At 57.7% G+C, this 5000-nt stretch overlaps 1 pseudogene; it reads right to left on the minus strand.

The window, feature by feature from the left end:
- LOC135172117 (large subunit ribosomal RNA) overlaps positions 1–5000 on the minus strand; it is a 9380-nt pseudogene that overhangs the window by 2191 nt on the left and 2189 nt on the right.

A 5000-nucleotide genomic window follows, 5' to 3' on the forward strand; every position in this document is an offset into this window, starting at 1 on the left:
GCAATGCCTTTCTTGGCTTGGTAGCGCGCTGCTCTTTCCCTCAATAATAGGTCCACAGGAAGCACCCCCGCCGCTGCGCAGAGTGCTTCGTGTGAAGCCGTCCTATACGCGCCAGTCACCGTCAGCAGCGCGCTCCTCTGCGCGGTACGGAGTTTCTTCCAGTCGTACGGTGTGCAACGGTCCACCCACCCTTGGGCTGCATACGACGCGACAGCCTGAAAAACGCCCTGAAAAACGACTTTAACCGATCGGTATCGGAGCCCCCAATGCTTGTGCATTAGGGCCGATAGCCGAGTGAAAAGGACTCTAGCCTTTTCCTGTATGTATTTTGTATGGGTCCGGACCCGCATGTTTCTATTAAAATGTACCCCGAGGTACCTCACGCTCTCCTTGAATCTAATTTTCTCCCCGTCGAGCCTAATCTCGGGTGGGCGGATATCCAACACCGGTTTCACGCGTCGGCGTGTCCTTCGCGCCCGATCCCACCTGTACCGCACCAGCGGCGCTCTCTTCTGCGAGTTGCATGACAGGACAATTGCCTCTGTCTTGCTCCTCGACAGTTCGAGCTTCGCTGACGCGCACCACGACGCGATGTGTTCGGCGACGGCTCGGCCTATCCTCTCTATTTCCTTACGCGAGTCGGCCGATACGACCGCGATAAGGTCGTCCGCGTAGGCGACTTCGATATCACCAAAATTCTGCTCGATGCTCTTGAGGAGGGCATCGAACATGAGATTCCAGCAAGCGGGGCCCAGGACTGATCCTTGTGGACAGCCCCGGGTGGCCGGCTTGGAAACCTCTTGGTCGCTCCAGGCGATCTTGACGGTCCGATTGTCAAAGTAGCTCCGGAGCACTTCAAAGACATTCTTCGGACAGTCTCGATCCGCCAAAGACTGGAGGACTAGGGGCCACCACACGTTGTCAAAGGCTCCTGAAATATCGAAAAGGAGTCCAATGACGTACCTCTTGTCGTTACCGCGTTCGACTAATTCACGCAACTCTACTATCGCGTCTTCCGTGGAGCGTCCAGGCAGAAAGCCATATTGACGTCCTGATATTTTGTCCTCAGTAAGGACTTTCGCCATAAGGATCCCGTGCAGGACCTTTTCGAAAAATTTCCCGACAACCGACAAGAGGCAAATGGGACGGTAGGATTTGGGGTCGGACACATCCTTGTGAACTCCTTTGAGGAGAGCACGAAGTGTGCCGACTTTCCAAACGGTGGGGAAAACGCCGTGCTTAAGGCAGGCGTTGAAGAGTCGCGTGAAGATGTGAGGCATCCTCATGACCGCGACTTTTAGGACCCTAACTTCAACTAGATCGCATCCTGGGGCTTTGTCGTTCTTAAGGGTCTTTACGAGACCCTTAAGTTGGTCGTCCGTCAAGTCTCGTGCGTCCTCTGTCTGGACCGTTAAGTTCCTCGCGCGTTCACGGATGTCAGTCTGTTCGGGTGTGTCTTCGTTGGGGTCATCGTCAGGTACGTGTGTGTCCAACAGTACCTCAGCAGTCTCACGCATTGTAAGTGTCGTGCCATTCGCGGTTCTAAGTGTGCTGAGTACCGTGCCTACACGTAATTTATCAGCCGCGTATTTATAATGGAAGCCCCAGGGATTCGCATTACTTTCGGTCGTTATGTAACCGCGCCAGCTATTTTCTTTAGTTGTCCTAAGTAGCCTGGTATACGATCGCAGGACTACACGATACCTACTCTGTTTAATTTTTCGCGCGTCAGGGTTAGTCTCCCTTCGGTAGCCGTTTCGGAGACGACTGACCAGTTTGCGTTTGCTGGTCAGCTCCTCGGTCCACCACGGATTCGCGCGACGGTAATGTCTGCGGCGCGGCATCGAATCTTGGCAGGCTTTGGTGAGTACGTCACCCAGTACTTCTGCCATTCTCTCAACATCCGCTGTAGAATCCAGCGGATGGTCCACGAGTTTCTCACGGGCCTCCTCATCAAGGGTCGCTTCGAACTTTTCCCAGTCGGCCCGACGAACGTTGAACCGCATGGTAGAGCCCTCGCCGACTCCCGAGTTATTGACGCGCTGTGAGGAACTCCGGATCGCTAATCGAAAGAAAACCGACGTGTGGTCACCGGTGGACCACTCGTCCTCCAACCTCCATGCACGTATGAATTTATACATGCCAGGAGTGGCCAGTGTGACGTCGATGAACGACGTACCTGCGGCACTCCTGAAGGTTGGGCCCTGCCTAGCATCATTCGCGACGCGGAGACCGAAAGACTCGATGAGCTCGCCCAGGAGGACACCACGGTCAGTGGTCCTGGGGCTCCAAAGGGAGTGTTGGGCGTTGGAATCGGCCGCCACCAGAACGCGGCGACCCCTGAGACAGCTGAGAACCTTTTCAAGCTGCCTCAGGTGGATTTCTATGTCGTCCGAGTATTGAAAATAACTGGAGACGACGAAGAAGGATCCACCGGGGACGCGGGCTTCAGCACAAACGCAATGTGCATTACTTAATTGGGACACGTAAGCAATCTCCACGATGGAGTTGCACGCAACGACGGCCGCCCACGGTCGCTCCGTTGAGCTCGCGGCAATACGCATTCCGACTCCTAGGCCGCGGATGGCCCAGGTGTTCGCCTCACGAATGGCATACGGCTCTTGGAGCAACAATATGTCCAGACGCTCTTTGCGAATTAACTGGAAGACCTCCCCGGTTACTGCAATTGAGCGGGACATGTTCAATTGCAGTATTCTAACGTCGCGTTGCGCGCCCGGTCCCTCGATCGCAGGGGTCCGGGGAGGATGACCTATTGGAACGGGGGGTACCGGTGAGCCTCCGGTCGCGACGCGATGACTATCGATCCTACTTAGACTAACTTGGCACTCGCGAACCCTACCTAATAAATGAGTGGACTCACCGGTTGATGATCTTGAAGATCCCGGCGTTGGCTGGCTCGGATGCGCAGTCACTCCTTCGTCCTCTGCGACGTCCTCGTGGACAGCACGAAGGCTGGAACCTTTCCCTCGTCGGGAGGGCAGTACCCCGGCGCACGGCGGGCGACTACGAACCCTTGAGGGCACCACCCTCCTTGGGTCCCTCGATGTAGTCGCTGCTGGTGTTGTTCCTCTGGCATGCTGGGAAGCGATGCGCAGACTTCGCCGCACGACGGACGCATCATTGTGCCCCCCCGGAGATCCGATTGGGGGCAGCTTAGACTCCGGAATTGTTTTCAATAGATGCTCTGCCATGGTTAGAAGTGGACGAGACGGTCGCCGGCCGTGCCGAAAGGCAATAGCTGAAAGGCTGAAAAGTAAAAGAAAAAGAATGAATAAGAGGATTAAGGGTTAGATGGGGCGGTTCCCCGCGGCACCGAGCTGGGTAGCTCGGGACGCTGAGCACCGTCCCTGGGAGGGGGCCTTCCGGTTCCCGCCGAGCTGGGGAGCTCGGATCGGGGCCCGGTGGAGGCGCTGAAGGAGTGCTCCGCCTCGACTCCCCTCGAAAGAGGAGCAGAGAGGGAGCAGACCCACAGAGAGGGGGAACCCACCCATCCCACCCGACGACCCACCCCGCGAACCGTCCCTTTCCCGAGGGATACCCACCCACTCCCCCTGAGACCCAGCCCCACGTGTGGCGTCGCGTTTTCGCCGGCCTCCACCGTTGCGGGAGGTTCCAACTACTAGCGCGTGGCTGGAACTAGTTGCGAGAACCGCAATGTCCATGCCCTTCGCACTGCGAAGCAGCCAGTCCCCCCTCCCCCGCACCACCCCGCGAACCGTCCCTTTTCCGAGGGATACCCACCCACTCCCCCTGGCCCAACCCCCACGTGTGGCGTCGCGTTTTCGCCGGCCTCCACCGTTGCGGGAGGTTCCGACTACTAACGCGTGGCTGGAACCACTTGCGAGAACCGCAGTGTCCATGCCCTCCGCACTGCGAAGCAGCCTGTCCCCCCGAACCCCCACCCGCGCGTGGAATTCCCCGTCCACCAACCGATTCCGCCCTCCACCCCGTGGGACCACCCCTCCACCAGCCGATTTCGCCCTCGCGCGCGTCTCCCTAAGTCCGGCCCACCCACCGTGACCAAATCCGCGACCCTCCACCTCCGAACCCCCCAGTAAGTAGGTCTCGCGCCCCTCCACCCGTCGATTTCGCCCTCCACCACGTGGACCCACCCCTCCACCACGTGGAACCACCCCTCCACCGGGCGATTTCGCCCTCCCTCGCGACCCAATTCGCGACCCCCACCCTCCGAAACCCCCCATGGGTACAGGGACTCACCCTGCACCCGCAACCCCCCTAGGTGTAATTATTGAGACCCCCCAAAAGGGGGATCCCAATCCTTACACCAAGTTCGACTCAGGGACCGCGGGGTCGTCACACCCCGTGTGTAAGGGCGGTTTTATCCGCCATTACACCCCCTGCGGGCAGTAGGTAGGGACAGCGAGAATCGTCGTTAATCCATTCATGCGCGTCACTAATTAGATGACGAGGCATTTGGCTACCTTAAGAGAGTCATAGTTACTCCCGCCGTTTACCCGCGCTTTTTTGAATTTCTTCACGTTGACATTCAGAGCACTGGGCAGAAATCACATTGCGTCATCACCCGCTAGGGCCATCGCAATGCTTTGTTTTAATTAGACAGTCGGATTCTCCTAGTCCGTGCCAGTTCTGAGCTGAGCGTTGAATGGCGGCCGAAGAGAACGACTACGACACGGTGAAGTATCACAGAAGCCTCGCAGCAAGGAAGATCCGTGGGAGGCCAAGGCACGGGACCGAGCTCGGATTCTGAAACATTACTGATCCATTCACCTCGCCCAGGCCCGGCACGTTAGCCAAACCCACTTCCCGACCAAGCCCGACACGCCCCGCTCCTCAGAGCCAATCCTTATTCCGAAGTTACGGATCCAATTTGCCGACTTCCCTTACCTACATTAATCTCTCGACTAGAGGCTCTTTACCTTGGAGACCTGCTGCGGATATGGGTACGAACCGGCGCGACACCTCCACGTGGCCCTCTCCTGGATTTTCAAGGTCCGAGG

The sequence above is a fragment of the Diachasmimorpha longicaudata genome, unplaced genomic scaffold, assembly GCF_034640455.1.
Source record: "Diachasmimorpha longicaudata isolate KC_UGA_2023 unplaced genomic scaffold, iyDiaLong2 ctg00000167.1, whole genome shotgun sequence".
Lineage (NCBI taxonomy): Eukaryota > Metazoa > Arthropoda > Insecta > Hymenoptera > Braconidae > Diachasmimorpha > Diachasmimorpha longicaudata.